This window comes from Rhododendron vialii, chromosome 6a (assembly GCF_030253575.1).
Source record: "Rhododendron vialii isolate Sample 1 chromosome 6a, ASM3025357v1".
Taxonomy (NCBI): domain Eukaryota; kingdom Viridiplantae; phylum Streptophyta; class Magnoliopsida; order Ericales; family Ericaceae; genus Rhododendron; species Rhododendron vialii.
This window is the reverse complement of record NC_080562.1, coordinates 24,202,258-24,213,898: the sequence shown is the minus strand read 5'-3', so window position 1 is coordinate 24,213,898 and position 11,641 is coordinate 24,202,258. Positions and strand designations below refer to the sequence as shown.

At 39.7% G+C, this 11,641-nt stretch overlaps 1 protein-coding gene across 1 annotated transcript in view; it reads right to left on the bottom strand.

Moving 5' to 3' along the window:
• The window catches only part of LOC131329104 (chlorophyllide a oxygenase, chloroplastic), a 47,290-nt gene that overhangs the window by 18,851 nt on the left and 16,798 nt on the right, over positions 1-11,641 (bottom strand). The window lies entirely within an intron of this gene.

Sequence of the window (11,641 nt, the reverse complement as noted above, 5' to 3'; positions counted from 1 at the left end):
AATTACTCTTTCCCATAATTTTACAAGGGATCCACTCTCATTGTGATTGTGTGTGCAATTGTTTGTGCAAATGTGTGTGTGGTTCTAGCATTTTTACGATTTTTAGTGATTACAGTATAATCTTTTTTGTTATAAGTTTGCATTTCGGTGGTGCCTTAAGCGGTTGCTTTAGTGATGACCCCACATCCGTATTGAATGGGGATAGTAAAGACACAGTAATACCAAATCTAAAGGAGGAACGTGTTCTAGCTACAATATGGAATTTCATCCAAAAGAAGGTACGTGCATGCTATCTGCGTCTTGTCTTAATTCCCAAATATTACCCCAGCATGGGCGAAGTAGACTTCCCTAATACCTTGGATCCAAGGCCAGAGACCCCCTTTCTTGAGGAATCGACCGGTATAAACATCAACAACTCCGAATTAGATTAGTTTCTCTCAACAAATACCCCCTTTCTTGAGGAATCGACCGGTATAAACATCAACAACTCCAAATTAGATTAGTTTCTCCTCAACAAATAGAGTGTTTGGGCCAATAAAATCCTACCTAATGGAGAGATGTTGAAAAGAATTACCAGTTGGCACACCCTCTCGTCCCTAAAAAGCTTATCTATTTCCTCTCATATGTGATGCTGATCTTCACTAACTCATAGCAAGCATGGGTAGACAACTATAGATTGTTGGAAAAATTGGCTGCTGCAATTTTGAACTGTTGGCGAAACCTCCACAAATGCTGAAATACACTTCGAGTCACGACTATGTCGCTTTCCTAAAGACAGTATTTGCCCCCACCAATACCGGTATGCAAAGGGTTACAGCAAACCTGCCTTCAAGATAAATCGAAGCCCGAACTTGAAGTTCTTTCCGTTTTCGTTTGCACTAACGAAACGGACAGAATATCTGCTTGAACGAATATAGGAACCGAGAACCACTGTGTTCTATTTTCTGCAGCAAAACAGAACGCAGAATGAATGCTAGAAAATATAGAGAGAGATGTGGGAGAAATTCGGATTATGTGTGTAATTATCAGCACTGGATTCTGCTAAGTAGTGGTCTATTTATAGGCCACTACGCACCCATTGAGAATGGGTATGCACCCGATCTAATCTGACCGTTGGATCGGATCCTACGGCCTAGATCGATCAGTCACACCCAGTCACACCGAACGGTGTGCTGTTTCACTCACACCCAATCGGATTTGATCCAATCCGTTGGATCGAGCCCATTCGCAGCCGACGGCTAAGATCGCAACTCTACGAACCAACGCACCCGTAGGCTCGAGTTGCACCCGATCGGAACTGCTCCGTGTGACTCACTTGCCACGCGTGTGACACGTGTCATCCACGTCAGCGTCACCTTACTGCTAACTCGCAATAAGAAATGGCGCCAATAAGGCGCCTAGCGCTGACGTGCTAAGTGCAAAGTGTGCCGCTAAAGCGCCACAATGCACCACAGCCCACGCCACACTGCCCACGCCGCGCGCGCGCGTGCGTGTGTGAGTGTGTACCGGCTCTGCCGGTATGGTGCGAAGCACCAAAGGGCTGCACCACACTAGATCATTAGTTACTTATATTAGGAATGTTTCCTAATATATACCACTCCAACATCTCTCAGCTAACCAATGTGGGACAAAGCTCACAAAGAGGAAAATAAGCATTCTAAGGAAACAAGGAATTTTACAAAACCAAAAACGACGACTCTTTTATTTTGAAAATCTCTAACAATCCCCCACCATTTTCGAAATACAGATGAAATATTCTTGGTTCTTATTACAAGGTTTATGCATACATAAATAGTGTCTTGCGACTTCAACTATTCACTTAGTGAAAACATATCAAAGCTGGTCAGGGCAGCATAATAGACGTGTCTTTGAACTAGTTGTCCTCTGTCGACCAACCGGACGTGTCTCACACATAATCCTCCAAATAATGCAGATATCCCAATCGGTTGACCCGTGAACTGGCCTTGGGTCTTTTATCTTGATTTCATGAACGCTCTAAGGTCTAGCCCTTGTGACCTATAGGAAGCGGCACCACCTCCACATTCATATAGGTAGATCGCTATCCGTGCTCCTATAACATTAGCACAAAACAATCTATTAAGAACTAAGTAGTTCAACCTCCTTTGTATTTCACATTATAGGTACAAAACACTTTACCTTGGAATTTGTAAAATAGCTTTAAAGTGTTTCCAATCACGACATATGGTGTAGTTTCTCATTGAACTCAAGAGATTGAAAGTATCAACCGGTTGAGTTGAGTTTCCACCAGGAGTGATTAAGCTAATTGGGCAAAAGTCCCATTCCCCTTGATGTTTTCAACACCAAATCCCTTGCAAGGCCTTTCGTAAAAGGATCCGCCAAGTTTTGACTTGACTTAACAAAATCAATGGTTATCACCCCATCAACAATCAATTGTCTCACATAGCTATGCCTTAGTCCAATATGCCTGGACTTTCCATTATACACTTGGTTATACGCTCGCGACAACGTAGCTTGACTATCACAATGCAGCGATACAGGTGGCATAGGCTTAGGCCACACTGGAATTTCCAGCAACAGATTTCTCAGCCATTCTGCCTCCTTACTACCAGAAGCTAATGCTACAAACTCGGCTGCCATGGTCGAGTCTGTTATCAACGTTTGCTTCTTAGATCCCCAGGAGATTGACCCTCCACCAAGTGTAAACACCCAACCACTCGTTGACGAGTGATCATTCTGCTCAGTAATCCAACTAGCATCAGTGTATCCTTCTAGAACCGAAGGATAACCACTATAGACTATTCCATAATCTATAGTCCCTTTGAGGTACCGCAGTACTCTATATACTGCATTCCAATGTACATGCCCAGGATTATTAGTATACCTACTAAGTCTCCCCACCGCATATGCAATGTCCGGTCTTGTACTTGTCATGGCATACATCAAGCTGTCAATCACTCTAGAATACTCTAGTTGTGACACAGCTCTCCCCTCATTAAGATCCAATGGCGATTGAGAGTCATACGGAGTAGACACCGGTTTGCTTTCAAAGTGATTAAACTTCTTTAAAATCTTCTCAATGTAATGTTCCTGGGATAGAATCAAGTGACCACCACTTCTTTTAATTCTTATACCCAATATTACATCAGCAACACCCATATCTTTCATACTAAAGTTAGCAGAAAGAAAATCTTTTGTACTCTGAATGCTCTCTTGGTCTGTACCAAAAATAAGCATATCATCTACGTACAAACAGATAATGACTCCTCGTTTGCCATTAAATTTACTATACACGCACTTGTCAGATTGGTGTATTGTAAAACCATTTGACACAACCACTTTGTCAAACTTCTCGTGCCATTGCTTAGGTGCTTGCTTAAGTCCGTAAAGAGACTTTATAAGCTTGCAAACTTTGTGCTCATAACCTTGCACAACAAACCCCTCTGGTTGCTTCATATAGATTTCCTCATCTAATTCACCATTAAGGAATGCAGTCTTGACATCCATTTAGTGTATCTCAAACTTGTATATAGAAGCAAGAGCAATTAAAACTCTAATTGTTGAGATTCTAGCAACCGAGGCGTAGGTATCAAAGTAATCAATACCTTCTTTCTGGGTAAAGCCTTTGGCTACAAGTCTGGCCTTGAACTTATCAATAGTTCCATCAATTTTCATTTTCTTCTTGAAAATCCATTTACAAGCAATTGGCTTAGAACCAGGTGGTAAATCCGCCAGAACCCATGTATTATTACCCATGATAGAGTCCATCTCATCTTGGATAGCCTCTTTCCAGAAAGCCACGTCTTGCGATTTCATTGCTTCCTTAAATGTCAAAGGATCATTTTCAACGTGAAGTGAAAATACATTGTGAGCACATGAAGTCTCTCTAGTGCCTTCAACTAGATAAACTATGAAATCAGGACCAAACGTTTTCTCTGTTCGAACTCGTTTGCTCCTTCTCAATTCAACTTGTTCCTCAGGTTCATTTCTTTCAACTGGAACCTCTAAAGGCTCGTTGTCCTCTTCGGACATCAAAGGAAACTCTTCCGAATCTTTATTAGATTCCAAATCTTTACTAGATTTTAACCTTGGAATTCTGTCAAATCTGTTTTCATAGAACACTGCATCTCGAGATTCAATGATGGTGTTGATGGACACAACATCATTAGGCTCGGCCACTAGAAACCTATATGCTTTACTGTGCAAAGCATATCCAAGGAATACACACTCGATTCCTTTTGGACCCAGTTTCTTCCTTTTAGGTCTAGGCAATCTCACAATTGCCCTACACCCCCAAGTCTTAAAATAACTCAAGTTTGGTTTCCTTTTTGACCAGAGTTCATATGGAGTAATGTTAGACTTTTTGAGAGGTACTCTATTTAGGATATAAGCAGCGGTAAGTATGGCTTCGCCCCACAAACCTTTACTTAATCCTGCATTGCTTAGCATAGCAACTACCATCTCACATAAAGTTCTATTCTTCCTTTCGGCCACTCCATTCTATTGTGGTGTATAAGGTGCAGTTACTTCATGAATTATCCCTACTGATTCACAATAATCAGGGAAGTGATATTCACCACCCCTGTCAGACCTAAGACGTTTTATCTTCAAACCACATTGATTTTCAACTTCAGTCTTATATGCAACAAATTTATCAAGTACTTCATCTTTAGAATGAAGCAAATAGACATAGCAAAATTTCGAATAATCATCTATGAATGTTGCCATATAAAGTTTTCCGCCTCTAGTTGGAGTGCTATGAAAATCACATACATCACTATGAATCAATTCAAGTAATGAAGAAGTCCGCTCAATTTTAGGAAATGACAATCTGGTTATCTTTGATTCCAAACAAATCTTGCATTTATCAACCATATCATTATCAGATTTAGGAATTAGTTCAGATTTAATCATGCAATCCATTTTCCTTGTACTGATATGTCCTAAACGAGTATGCCATAAAGATAAAGAATCAAGCATATAAGCAGAAACAACTGTGTTATTAATATTAAGCATAAACATCCCCTCGGTTACATAGCCTTTGCCAACAAACACACCACCCTTGGACACAACAATTTTGCCCGACTCAAACACTACTTTAAAACCATACTTATTAAGTAGACTTGCAGACACGAGATTCTTCCTAACTTCCGGTACATGATACACATCAGTAAGAGTCAGTGTCTTGCCAGAAGTGAACTCCAAGTCCACTTTGCCTTTTCCCTTAACTGATGCAGTTGACGCATTTCCCATGAACAGAACGGTACCATCTGCAACTGGACTATACTCAGTAAAGAGCCTCTTGTCATTGCAGACATGCTTTGTCGCACCAGAATCAACCCACCAACTTCCAGCATCATCGAGGATATTCGCCTCGGAAACAACAGCAATGAATTTAGAATTCTTTGCCCCAGATGCTCCTGGATTTCCACCAGAGTTCTTCCTTTTCAGGATTTTGCAATCTTTCTTAAGATGCCTAGGTTTGCCGCAATGCCAGCAACCAGTGTCGGTAGGATCCCGCTTCTGCTTCTTCCACTTACCAGAAGACTTATCACCGTCCCTGTTCTTGCGTTTCTTGTTGGAACTTTCTTCCACCACATGTATTTTAGAAGTAGAATTATCCTTACGCTTCTGACGCCTTGTCTCTTCTTCCACCCGAAGGTGTTGGGCCAACTGATCAAGGGTATATTCCTCGGTCTTGTGTTTGAGTTCCTTTTTGTAATCTTTCCAAGATGCAGGCAGTTTGTCAATAACAGAGGAAACAACAATAGATTCATCCATATGCATGTTCTTAACCTTAAACTGACTGAGGATATACTGAATCTCATGCAACTGATCAATGACCGGCTTTGTATCAACCATGCGATAATTCATAAACTGACTAACAAGAAATTTCTTACTTGTAGCGTCATCAGAAAGATACTTATCATTGAGTGCATCCCAAAGTTCCTTTGCTGTCATTGAATTCTGATAGACATCGAACAATGCATCTGACAGTGCATTGAGGATGTGTCCTCTACAGATGTAGTCATCATTCTCCCACTTGCCCCTTTCACGGGCCTGCTCCATAGTTTCATCATCTGGATTTTCCGGTATCTCCGGACTCGGAGTAGTCAGAACATACACCACTTTCAGGGTCGTTAGCAAGAAGTGCATCTTCTTCTGCCAACGCCTGAAATTCCCACCTTCAAACCGCTCCAATTTCAGAAAGTCTTGTGTCATCTTCTGTAGAGACATCGCCATCGCCAAATACTGTCTTTAGATTGTTGGAAAAATTGGCTGCTGCAATTTTGAACTGTTGGCGAAACCTCCACAAATGCTGAAATACACTTCGAGTCACGACTATGTCGCTTTCCTAAAGACAGTATTTGCCCCCACCAATACCGGTATGCAAAGGGTTACAGCAAACCTGCCTTCAAGATAAATCGAAGCCCGAACTTGAAGTTCTTTCCGTTTTCGTTTGCACTAACGAAACGGACAGAATATCTGCTTGAACGAATATAGGAACCAAGAACCACTGTGTTCTATTTTTTGTAGCAAAACAGAACGCAGAATGAATGCTAGAAAATATAGAGAGAGATATGGGAGAAATTCGGATTATGTGTGTAATTATCAGCACTAGATTCTGCTAAGTAGTGGTTTATTTATAGGCCACTACGCACCCATTGAGAATGGGTATGCACCCGATCTAATCTGACCGTTGGATCGGATCCTACGGCCTAGATCGATCAGTCACACCCAGTCGGATTTGATTCAATCCGTTGGATCGAGACCATTCGCAGCCGACGGCTAAGATCGCAACTCTACGAACCAACGCACCCGTAGGCTCGAGTTGCACCCGATCGGAACCGCTCCGTGTGACTCACTTGCCACGCGTGTGACACGTGTCATCCACGTCAGCGTCACCTTACTGCCAACTCGCAATAAGAAATGGCGCCAATAAGGCGCCTAGCGCTAAGTGCAAAGTGCGCCGCTAAAGCGCCACAATGCACCACAGCCCACGCCACACTGCCCACGCCGCGCGCGCGCGTGCGCGTGCGTGTGTGAGTGTGTACCGGCTCTGCTGGTATGGTGCGAAGCACCAAAGGGCTGCACCACACTAGATCATTAGTTACTTATATTAGGAATGTTTCCTAATATATACCACTCCAACATCTCTCAGCTAACCAATGTGGGACAAAGCTCACAAAGAGGAAAACAAGCATTCTAAGGAAACAAGGAATTTTACAAAACCAAAAACGACGACTCTTTTATTTTGAAAATCTCTAACATAGATTAGATTAAACTAGCTTGCACCCACTTAAAGCAGATGGATATATATTCTCGGACAAGGAAAAGCGGCACCCAACATCTATCAAACAACCCATTGTCTGTTCTAGTCTCATGCAGAACTACTATACCTATACTTGATGATGGCTCCATACCGGGCAAGAATTAGCTTTCAATCACTTTATAGCTTTTATTACTATCCTACTTATGTTGTGCACAATCTATGTTACATAGTGTTGAGAGCTGACATAACATTACTATAGAATGAAAGATGTGCAGCGCATTCTATAAGGCTTACAACTCATTCTCTAACAAGAAAAGCAAAGACCTACAATGGCAACCTCCCTTATCGACTCATGGAAGTCATCGTTTCTTAGGCAAGCTGCTTTTGTTATTGTCGTGCGTATTCTTATCACAATCCAGTGTTATTATTGGAGATTTCAGTGTTTATTTTCGAGACTTTGTTTTCCTGTTCTTGATGTCCTGATCTTTGTAATTTGATCTTTTGGATCTACTATTTAATGACAATGAATATTATTCGAATTTCAAAGACAAAATAAATCAACTCATTATGCCCCAACAATTATTTTCATGTGTATGTGTGTTGTTTTCAAATACTATGTGACTTATTCATTTTTCGTGGTCTATATAGGGTATTTCAGATTGTATCAAAGTAACCCTGGTTAAGTTGTGGCCACTTTTGACCACTAGGAAAATAGCTCGGGTAAATTCATGGTTTTTCTTTCGATGGGTGTTTTCATGCCTTCTTTCCAGTGGGGGTTTTCTCTCTCAATCTCAGATCGAAGAGTTTTGTTTTTTCCTTCTTTTTCATTTCTCTCGGTTCTCCTTCATCATCGAGATGCCGTATCAGGCTCTGACAATGGTGGTAGTGATGGTTCTTTGTGGAAATAAGGTGGTGGTGGTGATCATAGGGTAGTTGTGTACTAAAAGATGGGAAAGGTATAATGAATCGCAATTTTATTCTAATTCTTATGTAACATGTTAGTTTACATTTGTGCTTAGATTGGCAGTATATGTTTTTATTGGATTCCCTTTCTAATTTACCTCTTGTTCTATTGTTGGTAGGAGGCATGTAGAGACCCCTAATTTCGTTTAATAAAGTTTAATCGTTTCATGAAGGATAATTGATGATATTCTATGGAAAATTTGTTTGAGGGTTTGATGTGCAAGAAATCAAAAAGTATGGGTATTAGTGTGATTTGTATATTTGAGTGTATATATAGGAGGGTGTGAGAGATTTACACAAAAAACCCTTCTCATCTCCCTCATGTCTCTCCCTATCTCTCCGTCTCTCTCCATCTCTCTTGCACTCTCTCAAAATTCCACCCAAACAACTCAAAACCCACACAAAACAACCTCCAATTCTTCATCTCTACGCGTATTGGAGCTCGTACCTCGTTGGATTGAGCTCGGTGAGGTGTATTTTGCTCGGTGTGGACTTTGGAAGTTAGGGCTCGATCTCTCTCTCTTGGAAATCGTTCTTCGACCTCGAGGTATGGATTTTACCTTTCAATATATGTAAAAAGAAGTGTTTTCTTGCCTTGAATCATGCCTATGGTTGTTGTTGTTGTTGCTGTTGCTGTTGAACCCTTGAAATCTGCAGAAAAATCTGTTCGAACTGATCTAGTATCGATACCATTTTGCATGGTATCGATTCCATTGCGTATGGAATGTGTTTGGGCACTCTGGTATCGATACCATTTTGACTGGTATCGATACCAATTGCTTAAGGACAGTTTTGCTGCATTTATTGTAAACTTTATCGTTTTGACTCCCGATCACTTCTAACTCGTTCTAAACACTTCCAAATCACCTCATAACATGACTAATCGTGTACTCGTTGAGTTCGTAGAGTATCCTTGCATCTCTTGCCCTTGTTCGGTAAAATTTTACTTTGAATATCTCATGAACCACGATTGAATTGGAATAACACATTACGACAGTATGAGACGGTTGAACACTTATTGACACAACGAGAACATTCAGGACCCATTGACGGGTGGGTGTCTGGCAGGGGGTATCAGGATCCCTTAATTGGCCCGGTAGGAGCAAAAGCTCGTATTGGTTCCATTCAGGACCTATCGATGAGTAAGGTGCCTAGTAGGGGGTATCGGGATCCCTTAACTGGCCCAGTAGGAGTTTTGGCGCATGACACTTATGACAAGAGACGTTGGACACATGAAAGATGGAAAGGGTTCTAGTTTGAGTTGTATGGCATTCATTAAGTTGATGAATGGAGATTATTGAGCCAAGATTGTTGATTATCCTATGGTCCTTGTTCTTTTACCTACCTTGAGATCATCCTAGCATTTCATTTGCATATAATGTTTGTGTAGAATTTCTTACTGGGCTAGTTTAGCTCAAACCTATTATTATTTTTAGGTGCAAACCCAGGACAATATCATGCATGCTTGGAGTGCTTGGATGCGGAAAATACCTTTTGAAAGCTAACCTTTGAGAAGTTACTTAGTCATCTTTGTAAATCTCTTTTGGAAGATGTATTTGTAACTTCATTACATTTCTTTGACTACGGAATATTGTAAACCCATAACTCTTAACCCTCTTTCGATACTTTGTACTTATGTTAATTTGAGCATCGGAGCCAACGGTGTAATCTTTTGAAAACTCTTCGATGTGGAAGTACAATTATGGAAATGAAAATGTTAAACTCTTTTGGGGTATCGTATGGTTTATTGTGAGGTTTTATTTATGAAATTTATTTATATTTATATTGAAAATCGAGGGCGTGACAAGGCATGTGTTTGAATCAAATCCATGTCATTTGGTTGAACTAGGACGTTTCGGCCTTATTTGCTTTGTTCAAACTTTTATCTGGGTGACCTTAGACTAGTCACTGTGAGAATAGTAGTATTTCCAGTGAGTACATATTAGGCAGCTTAGGATATGAATTTATGATTTTGTGTAATGGTACCCATAAAAAATGCTGGTGATTTTTTTCTTTGTTTGGTTGGATGCAAACAGAGAAAACAGATTCATTTTTCACACAATGGCGTGATTTTTCTTTTTTTATTTAAAAAAACAGAGGAGAAGTTGGCGTTTTTGGGGAAAGCGACACTAAATGATGTCAGCAAACGGAACTCTGACGTTTAGACTAACCGTGTTAAAGGTTTGAAGGCGCTTCAAAAAATGCCGGGAAATGAAAAAAGACAGCACCTGTGACCTCAACACCTCAAGAAAACGTCGCCAAAACTTAAACACCGGCAAAAGCTTATTTTCTAGTTGTGAGTCTAGTCTCCTAGTTTGTTTATAAAAGCTTGATCAGCACAATCGGCGAATGTACTGAAAAGAGAAAAGATTAGAGAGAGAAGGAAAAGAGTTTAGCATAATAAGAATTTGATCGGTCCAAAAGATCGATTCTAATAGTTCTTAAAGAAATATTTAAAAATTATTTAAATTTAAAAGAATTTTGCATAAAGTAGATAAATATCAAACGCATTAAAGAGGTCATAAGAGCAAGCGCAAAAGACTAGGGCTATGTTTGAAACTTGTGGAAAAGAAAGGAAAGGAAAGAAAAATAAAAGAGAGGAAAAATGTGAAGAAAGTGAATTCTTTTCTCTTGTTTGGTTGTAGAAAGAAAATGAAAAGAAATTACGAGGAAAATAAATTCCTCTTGTTTGACTTCAAGAGGAAAAATGGAAAGAAAAGGAAATTCTTTGACTATCTTTTCCTAAAAATTGTGTGGTGGGTTTTCTCTCCCATTTTCCTCAACCATTTCCCTTTCCAGAGCCTTCTTTCCTTTCCTTCCTATTTTATTCCCTTTCCTTCAAATAGAAACCAAACAATCATTAGGGATAATTCTTTATTTTCCTTTCTTTTCCCTCATTTTCCATAGGTTCCAAAAAGGAAAATGCATTTTTAGTCAAAATAGCCAGGAAAAGCTCAAAAGTTCAAAACCCATGCTCCAGGAGCCTTAGGTGGAACCAGCGGTATTTTACATGATTGGTAACTTTGCCACAGTACCTCTTCAGTTGGGGTGAGGTACATTGTTTTGCATTTTAATTAAGCTAGAAAGTTTATTTGTCCTTTTTCAAAAAGAAAAATCGCATTTGTTAGTTTTTCGTCGATTTTTTGAGGATTATTGCTTCTTCATGATGAGAGGAATCTAAAAAGTAAAAAATTACGATAAAAATCCAATTTTTTTTAATAAAGATGAAAAAATTAGCTTATTTTTGTCTTTATTAAAAAAGGGTTTTAATCGTAATTTTTTACTTTTTAGATTTGTCTTGTCATGAATACGCAATAATCCTCAAAAAATTAACAAATACGAAATTTTTTTAATAAGGACAAAAAAACTTTCTGGCTTAATTAAAATGCTAAATCACCCCGTTTTAAAGCTTTTTTGCAAGCATAT